The sequence below is a fragment of the Schistocerca cancellata genome, chromosome 5 (genome assembly GCF_023864275.1).
Source record: "Schistocerca cancellata isolate TAMUIC-IGC-003103 chromosome 5, iqSchCanc2.1, whole genome shotgun sequence".
NCBI classification, from domain to species: domain Eukaryota; kingdom Metazoa; phylum Arthropoda; class Insecta; order Orthoptera; family Acrididae; genus Schistocerca; species Schistocerca cancellata.
In genome coordinates, this window is record NC_064630.1 from 712,388,109 (window position 1) to 712,398,473 (window position 10,365).

The 10,365-nt window shown below is 40.5% G+C and overlaps 1 pseudogene; it reads left to right on the top strand.

Moving 5' to 3' along the window:
- The first annotated feature begins 9,944 nt into the window (after positions 1 to 9,944).
- LOC126189124 (5S ribosomal RNA) lies at positions 9,945 to 10,062 on the top strand (annotated as a pseudogene).
- Positions 10,063 to 10,365: the final 303 nt, after the last annotated feature.

Sequence of the window (10,365 nt, forward strand, 5' to 3'; positions counted from 1 at the left end):
AATGTGTTCTTTTTTCCATTTCCAGGAGTGTATTTTCAAGTAAACCAAAATGTTGCATTAGAATCTCATAAGCAATACCAGTATATGTTATAAGTATGTGAGCCTTATAGTCGTTACGTAATCGTGCAACTAACAAGCAAGAATGTACACACACAATAACACTGTGTCGTCTGTTCGCAATAACAATGCATTCGTAATTTCTGTTTAAATAAGTTCTCTTGGTTCTTGACTGGATATTTAACTTGAAACATTGTTGCATGGTAACAGTTTCTAAGTCTGACAAAGCATACTGGCGATGTAAAGTGAAAAGTTATATGGCAAAGACAAAGTTAAAAGGCAGATTATCTTTCAATAAACGGTTTTACATGTGAAATGTGGTGTAAACCTTTATCTTCCTAGTACGCAGAGGTTCAACGTGAACGGAATTATCATGTGGTATACGTCAGTGAGGAGTGCTAAAATTTTTCTCAAGGTTAACGTCTATGTTATTTTTCTCTGAGCCAACCGGCGCAGGTGGCTGCCTGCGGTGTGAGTCATTGTCTATTGTGTCTTTGTTGGCGCGCGTCGTTATTGGGATTTGGAGACCTAACTTCTACAAATTCACCGTGTCAAGAGGGCTCTGCTCTGTTTGAATCCCGCCAGTTCTGATGCAATTCAGGTCTGTCATTACGATCATATCGTCTGTCATCATGTCGGTAGATTCCATAGTTTCTTTCTTGTCGGTCACGTGATGGAGAATTTCTCCCTGAATCGTAACTGCGTGCTGGACCGTTGCGTCTAAAGTTATTCTGTCTCCCTTGATAATAATTATTCTGGTTCCCATATTGTCTGTTTCTCTGATTGTCTCTGTGATAGTCATTACTGCGGAGAGGTGTTCGTTCCCTGTAATTATTACTACTCTGCCAGCAGTTGTCATACGGGTGGTGTCTGTTTCGGTCACGATTTACATTGAAAGAATAACCTTGTCGTATATTATTTCTGTCATCGTGGAATTGTGACGGATGTGATCTGCAATTGTTTTGCTCCTGTTTTCTCGTTCCGCAATTGTCAGTGTTAATTTCCAGTTCTTGTAACAGTCCCTGAAAAGCTTCGATGTCGTCTTTGCAACGTCCTGCTAAAATAATATGTCTCAAATGTTCAGGCAGTTTGATTAAGCAAATGCGGATGAGTTCTGAGGGGCTGTATGGGTTTGACAGGTACTGATTCTTGTGCAACATGTCTTCAAAATATTTCACAAGACTGGAAAATTCAGATTGTTCGAAATGTTTCATCATTATGATGCTATGCTTTACATGGTCTTGTGTAGCTTGAGACCAATATGCTGAGAGGAAGGCATGATAAAATTCTCCTTCACTGTGACTTCGTTTCGGTGGTTCCATCTTAAAATCCAATGCGCCTTGCCAATTTCTTTCATAATTTCCGAAGTGGCCTGTGTTATTATTTTGTGGTTGTTCTGTATTTCTATGTCCCTCTTCCCGTACTGGAGCGCGAGTGTCCTCTGAAATATGTAATTCTTGTATTACCTGCGTCAACTGATCTTGTACTTCCCGGATTTCTCTTTTGTACTGTGTATTGATTTGATTTTGATTTTGTTTGAATTTTCTAATTTGTTCATACTCTTCTGTGTCAGTGAAGGCTACAGGTCTTGTGTCATTCAGATCATCATCTACCTTTGTAGATAAGTTAGTGACCTGATCTGAAAGTTCGGCTACTTTCTCCGATAGTGAATACATTTCCTCAGTGTGTTTTTCTGAACCAAGTTTCAGAGTGTCCATTTGTGTTGAAATCGAATCTACTGTGTCCTTTAAGTTTTCCTGAGTTTTTGCAAGTTGCATAACCGAATCGGTAGATGCAACTGAGTCAATTTTAGCCCACAAGGTCTCATGATTTTCATGAACAATGGTTTGCAGTTCTTTTATGGCTGCTTCGTGATTCTGTAATGCATTTTCATGCCGTGAAAAAATAGGTTGAAAATGCTCACAAATTTGTGTTTTTACGTCATTACAGACATTTCGATTTAACGTTATGTAACTCAGTAGTTAAATCTTCACGTGTTTGTTCAAGCGTGGTGTCTAACTTCCGAAGATTTTGTCCCATTGTGTCTAACTTTTGAAGATTTTGTTCCATTGTGTCTAACATTTGAAGATTTTGTCCCATTTGTTCCATTAATTGTAATAACAATGCATTAGTGTCTGGCATCTGTTCCTCTACGCTTTTCGGCAGTGCATTTGCACCAGCAACATTCACATTTTGAGAAGCAGAAAATGTATCTTGACTTATTTGAGAAAACGGTGAGGACGCAAAACCTGAATCTACAGTATTTGCAAAATTGTGTCCTATCATTTCGGATTCCTGAGGCGAGCTGTAGCCGAGCGATCGATCGATAATGCTTCCCTGTTCACTAATTGTTTCACTGCCTACGCCATTGTTTGACGCCCGCTCCATTTCCCTATGCACAGTTACCAAATTACTACTTTGAATATTAGTTAATTCATTACATGGTGGCGTTAACACACTGCTTTCGTCTTCACTGTCATTTCTCAGTTTACTTTGAAGCCTAGTGTTACGTTTTTCACACGCCATTATTGTCACAATATTTCACACGACAACACAGAAAAACACAATTTGAAGAGCAAAAATAAGAGAACACATTAACATAGCACTGAAAATAATATCTAGTTAATTGCAAGCTGCGAAATGCTTGGTGCAAATCTGCATGCATGCCACAACTGTTTTACTGTATAACAATGAAAGGCTGAAACTACAAAGGAGATTCTCTCTACAATTACGCACTAGCAATAAACAAAATCTACACTAATTACACAAACTACAAGAAAAAAATCTGAAGATTCCAGTGAGGTATTCTGGCAGGGTAGCCATATGAAACGTCCCCTTAGAACATTTGTACATGACTGTGCTTAAACTGACACACAATATTTTTAGCGCAACGCAATCTGACTTTCAAAAACCCCTACAAAAGAATGGCCCTGACTAACATTAACCTATACGTTTCACAAATCACTTACGTCACCCAAAATCTTCGTTACTCGAACTACTGCAATACAGCGAGCGCCACTACTGCGAGCTAAATAAAAGATTCAAACTACGGAAGGCACTAACTACTGATAGGCATAGTTAGCAAATGAAAGATTTTAATAGAGAACGAGCAATGTATTTACCTTAATAGTGTTGAAAAACCACAATATACGTAGCAGTTCATAATATCCAGTATAACAAATTTCAAAACTCCGGCATCTCTCTCCCCACATCCACCACTGCTGGCGGCTCACCTCCAACTGTGCAACGCTACGCGCTTTTCACATCCAGCTGCCCAACACTACAATGGCAGACAACAATGCAAACTAGCCACAGACTGCACACAGCACAGCCAGTAATTTTCATACAGAGCGCTACGTGGCGTTACCAATATAAAACATAAACAGCCTACTTACACATAGTGCTCAGAGCCATTTGAACCATTTTTAATCTCCATTCACAATTCATTATCCGCACACTGCTCTTCATTTACGGCTTAGAACTTCTCTTATTTGATAACAGAATAAAGTGAACGTATGCGGGCTCTTCTGAGAATTGCAGGTTACAAAAATATCTTTGACACGTTTAGGAGAACCGAATCGTCGAATTGTACAGTCTTGTCGACTCTTACGAGGTAATGCGGTGATGACTTGAAAGGAGTCGTAAACAACACCAGGGACCAGTGCAGTATTGCACCAAAGGGCGAATGCGACACTTGGATCGAGATATGAGAGTAATGTCTAATATACAACTCATTGAAGCAGTATTCTACAACTTGTTATTTGTATGTATTAACAGCAACTTGATACCAGTAGACGCATATTTCCTCTAAAGGTATACATTTCAAATATCTTTGGGACAATATTTTATTGTGTAGCATGTAGCGATTCTTATCCGCACATTCGTAGGTAACCTGGAAACGGCTCATTTTTTGTCCTATGGAAAATGGAAATGAGCGTTTGGCGTCATTGGCAGGGAGGCCCCTTACGGAGCATGTCCGGCCGCCTTGGTGCTGGTCTTATTACATTCTACCCCATACTGGGCGACCTGCGTGCCGGATGGGGATGAAATGATGGTGAAGGCAACACAACACCTAGCCCGTGAAAGGAGAAAATCTCCGACCCAGCGGGGAATCGAACCCGGGCCCCTTAGGAAGGCAGTCCATCATGCTGACTTCTTTTTTAATCTCATTTTGTTAGTTGCGTTTGTTCGGGGCGGACGTCCCATGACACCCGTTGAAGTTCAGCGTTGGTTCATTCACTCAATTTTTTTTATTTATTACAGAGGGCGTTTAACCCTGTCCATTCAGCAACCGGTGTCCTATAATAATATCGTCCGTACAGCCCAGGACTTTCATCGTGTGATTTTCATTTCCTTGGAGACCTGAAGAAAAATAAGCTTGGACTTCGGTTTCAGACGGCCGAACAAGTGCAAGAGTGTGTGCGGTAGTGGATCCTTCAGTGGCCGACCGCGTTCTACGAAACGGGAATTGATCGTTTCGTCTTCTAGTGTGTCTAATTTCTTAACGTGCGTGATAATTACTTTTGAATAGAACCATTCCACGGTTTGGTTGTGGTGGATGTTTGGTTTTCATTTGACTGCTTCTAATATTATCCTACATTTCCACCTATGCTAATTTTCGTAAGTGAATATACAAGGTTTTTCAAAGTATTTGCGAGAATCATGTAGAAGAATAGAACCATTCCACGGTTTTGTTGTGGTGGATATTTGGTTTTCATTTGACTGCTTCTAATATTATCCTACATTTCTACCTATGCTAATTTTCGTAACTGAATATACAAGGTTTTTCAAAGTATTTGCGAGAATCATATAGAAGTGGTAGATTATGTCAAGGGGAACAGCTTTAATTTTTGTTTGAGAAAAACTGTTTCCTGTCACATCCCAGAGATGCTAAGAGTCCTTTAGTACCTACCGGTCATGAACAACGAGATTTCTCCGATGTATCTGTGTCTCCTAACCATGTGTGCAGCATACTACCGATCCTAGTATATTCGTAGAGTGAGTTGCAACAATAGAACTATACTAATGAGTGTCTCTAAGCGAAGAATGGTGGTTACGAAACGAATCAGGATCCTAATTGTACGCAGTCTACCACATTTTACTCGCACAATAGGACTGGTTGATAATCCATACACAGTGCATACCAACGCCACAGAGTGTACGGCGTAAAGTAAAATGATTCGTAAAATTATTACTGAATTCTATCATCAGCCTCCTCTCTGCTACCAGAGAATACGTGCCAATGATACCATTTGTAATTTGAATGCATTACACGCGTGGTGACAAGTTGCCTTCACTGCCCTGAGTGAAATGGTTTGTGTTCTATTAACTTTGAGCAACCTGAAGTCTTCTAAAGGTGTCCACTGTGCAGACAACAGCACGTAGGTCGGACATCCCTTGCTTTGAGTCTGTAATAAACTGTACGTGAGGAACTTACGTTAGGTAAGAAACGGTTCATTCACTGTTTAGGTATGCCACTCGAACTTTATCCACTGTCTTTTGAACAACTCACGCGCTATCAGTATATTTACAGATATTGTCTTGCGACACCACGTCTTACGTGTTACGAATCCTTAAAACCTTCTAGAACACTACTGCCGCACAAAACTAAATTCGACTTACCGCACCAAACAACACGTCTGTATCCCATGACTGTCTCTTCCGATCCGAATAACGCTTTACTGAATTAGCATAAAACTGAAATAAAGCTACCCGTGTCAGAATACGTCTGTCTCCCATGACTGTTCCTTCCGGTTTCATTAGCACTTTACGAATTTACATCAAAATTGTAATTTAACTGTCTCACCAGAAAACATGTCTGTATCCCATGACTAACCCTTCCGATTTGATTAGGCGCCACTACTAAATTGCTTGGGAGCCTGATCCAGACGGAACTCCGAAGCACTCGAAGTGCTTAGCCTGTGTTTTCGTTTAGTTTTCTTTTTTGTAGTTTAAAGTGTGAATTTGAGTTTCGAAATAAGTAGGTGGCGATTTGCTACTTAGAGATATATATTACACAGTACTAAGCAAGTTCATCGCACTGTTATTAAAATATTAATGAAAGAAAGTTGGCATTTTTGCGTGCAGTTTCCGAATGTATCAGTCAATCACGGTGGCAGATTACAACTCTCGCGGTTTTTTCCATGAGAAAACCATTTGCTACTTAAATCTCACACCAGTGTTAACGTTACATTCATAATGATGCAACTTGTACTGCTCTGAGGAATAAATCTTGCAGCAAGATATGATGGCTCCTAAAGTAATTGAACACGGGCTCTAAAGTGCATTGCCCAGAGCTATGAGCATTTCTTCCTCTTGGATGCTGTGTGAAAGAAATCTCTTCTACTCTAAGCTCTTAGCTCTGCATATTTTTACCGTTAATACTATGGTCCGAAACAAGAAAAAATATTCGGATATCATTGGCTCTAAACTGGGTATCTAAAGTACTATCAGCACTTGTTTAGTTTCGCTACCGTAAAACACAACTCTCCAACTGAACGAGTACCCATAAAACGTGAAATATGCATTTTAGCGTCCATGTTTACTAGACAGTTTATTCCTCTTTTGGTAAATATCATCTTTTTTTAAAATATGGAATACAAGGGAAGTGCAGTAGAAAAGATTTGTTTCATAGTATCGAAGATGAAGAAGTGCTTGTGGCTCGTAACTTTCGCATTTTGTAGTCAACGTTTACTAGAGCTGTTTTACTTCGGATAATAGTTCGTGATATATCCCTGAATGCTGAACATTCTTCCTGTGACTCCCAGTGTATAAAGAATGTATAGCTTTATAAGACGAGTATTGAAGATAGCAGGGGAACAACCAGGCAAGAAGACAAAGCCCAGCAGAGATCATTCAATCACAAGGGAATGATTGCTTCAGACTGATGAAATAAGAAACTGCATGTAAATGCAGCAAACGTAACAGACATAATGGGTTTAGAACCCTTAAAGAATTATATTGATAGGTTACTGAAAAGGGCAAAACAGAGACAGCTAGAGCTGAATTTCAAAGTTCTAAAAGCATGTATGACCGATACGACTGTCGGAAATGTAGATGCTGTTGACAAGATAGTTAAAGGAACAGTTGATGTAAAGAGAATCAGCTATCTGAATATCAAGAGCACAGATGATAAGCCAGTATTAAACAGAGAAGGGAGGCCTTAAAAGTGGCAGGAAGGTATATATTAAGTACAAACTAAGAATCTTGAAGATAATATTACGGGTAGAAGGAAGGAGGAAGACTAGGGTTTCACATCCTGCTGATATGGAGGTGATTATAGAATATTACAGAAAGGGAAGAGGACATGGAAGAAGATGGGTGTAGCGATAATGTGTGACAAAAATACTTAACAACTTGCATCAATTCAAGGCACCTACAATAGAGGATATTCCATCATAATCTTTATAATCAGCAGAATAATATAACAGTACAAAAACTTTCATTTGATGAGCGTAATGTATGAGACGCGTTAACATCATCAAATTTCGAGAAGAATTTAATGCACTGTTGAATTTTATTACTGATCCAAAAGTTTAAAAAGACATCACCATCATCGTCCTCAAGTATTAGGTTTTTTGGCCTTTTCTGCCTCAGAGTTATTCACGCCATATCTTTAAGATGCTTACAACACTTATCTTTCCTATTGGGTAATGTACTATTGCACCTCTAGTTACCTTACTAACTGAGAAAACTGGCATTTCCTAGTATTTCGTATCTTCCTCCTACTCTCGCTCTGCCATCACGTCCTCCCCCCCCCCTTCTTTCTCTCCATCTCTTCTCCTCCCATCTGTCGATCTTTTCTTCTCCCCATCTCTCTGTCCCTCTCCTTCCCGCCATTCTCTGCCTGTGCGTCTCCTCATCCCCTATCTCTGTCCACCTACTGATTTCCTCTTCCCTGCCAGTCACACTTTTATTTGTGCTTGTATTTGCTCACTTATTGTTAACTTTTGTCGACAAGATGGTGGTGTAAGTTCTACTGTCGTAACCAATAAATGACAAGTCCATGATGCCAAGGAAAACAACATTGGAGGCTGTCAATGAGAAGCATCGCTCCGAAAGTGTGGCTGCAGCACAAACTCCTAGTCAGAAAAAAAGGCAGGACTCCCACAACTACTCTTATCCATCGACTACACTCATTCCAAATACTGTCTTTATTTAAAAGGATAAAACTGCGAATTTTTCTCACGGGTACCCTGGTAACCCAAAACGCCGTGACTGATGCGGCAGGTGTTCGCCCGTCTCAGTGTTTATGATATCATATCTCTTTAATTATGTGTTGTACGTTGATATAATTTTGTTTGCATCTGAGGATTCTGTCTGAAAAATCCACTGCGAATAGAGTTCGTATTAAAGACATAATAAATTAAAACATCATGTCTAGTGCCGCAGATTTATTGCATCAACGGCGAAGACATTGTAAGCGATAGCATTTTTTCTTGTCATCATTTTTGTGGGTGGTGTAGGCGAGAAAAGCTCCATACAAATTTGAAATTATGTGTAAAGTTTATTGCTAGTCGCAGACTGCTCTCTTCCTCAGATAATGGAAGAATACAGTGTAGATATTTGTGCGTGGTCCTTTACACTTCTTATCCAATCCTAGCCACACCGTTTCGAGACCTAGTTGGTTTACATCCCCACAGTGCTTCTTTCTAAGTAGCAAGTGATACTATTCCCATGTTTGGTTGAAAGTTATCCTGTAGTTTAGGAGGAGGCGGTGAACATACGTACATACATAAATATATGAGTTTGAGAAAAATATGGAAAAGCGCGGAAACCGATGCTACATGAAAATTGCAGATGCTAGACAAGCAAGTAAGTTTCGCTGTTTTTCACCACGAACGACACCTGTCCTGCAAAATCTCAGTCCTGGTCAGTTCAATCCTGTGTGTAGTTGTGAGTGCGTTATGACGGAACTAAGCGAATCTGAAAATACGCAAATTGTTGGTGCTTGTATGATGTCTGCGTAAACAAGGTAGTCGGAGTCTTTGGTGTTTTAAGACGCACCCTATCGAAGACTTATACCGTATTCAGGGAAAGCGGAAAAACATCTTTCGCTAAGTCACAACGCGGATGAAAGTGCGTGTTGAGTAATCGTGACAGACGGTCATTGAAGAAGATTGGGACAAAAAATAAGAGGAGGCAAAAGCCGCTGCATAACCGAATGCTGCAGTTGTGAAACCTAACCGTATCAAAACAACACTAAGGGAGCTCCATAAGCAGGGAATTACAGGGTGAGGTGGAATTCCAAAATCAGTCATCAGTGATTCAAATGCCCGTAACAGGAAAACGTGGTGCCGAAGCCATTAAACCTGGACCATCGTGCAGGGTAGAATGGTATTTAATAGGATGATTCTTGTGTTGGAGCGTTTTTAAATTATAGTCGAATTTATTTCCGAAGAATGAGAAATGCCTATGAGATCGGTGATGATTTGGGTAGCCATCTGCCGACATTCAATGGGTCCCGTGGTACTCCGCAAGATAACATTACTGCCATGCATTATGTGTCCATTTTGACTGATCAGGTTCATCCCAAATGTTTGTGTCCAAATGGTGACGCTGTTTTCCAAGTTTAGGGGGCGAGAATGAAGTATTGCTTCTGCCCTGCCTACCATGGTCACCATATCTCAGTATTATTCAACCTTTCCGGTCCACTTTGTGGAAAAGGGTGCGTGATCGCTAATCACTTCCATCATCGTTATCTGAAATTGCTACTATTTTATACGAATACTCTTATAAGATTCCCTTGAAAATCATACAAGACCTGTATTCACCCATTCCTAGACGACTGGAATCTGTTGTGAATGCCTACAATTTTCGTATACTGGGATAGGCATGACAATGTGTTTTACATGTGTATATTTATATACACATACATTCGTATATAGGGCTACGGCCTTGCCGCAGTGGATACACCGGTTCCCGTCAGATCACCGAAGTTAAGCGCTGTCGGGAGTGGCCGGCACTTGGATGGGTGACCATCCGGGCCGCCATGCGCTGTTGCCATTTTTCGGGGTGCACTCAGCCTCGTAATGCCAATTGAGGAGCTACTCGACCGAATACTAGCGGCTCCGGTCAAAGAAAACCATCATAACGACTGGGAGAGCGGTGTGCTGACCACACGTCCCTCCTATCCGCATCGCCAGCTGAGGATAACACGGCGGTCGGATGGTCCCGGTGGGCCACTTGTGGCCTGGGGACGGAGTGAGTGACATTCGTATATACATGCATCTTGATATATACATGCAATTAGAGATACGTTGGAAATGGTCTTTCCAGTTTCGTCTGTATATTATAGTTATACTGATA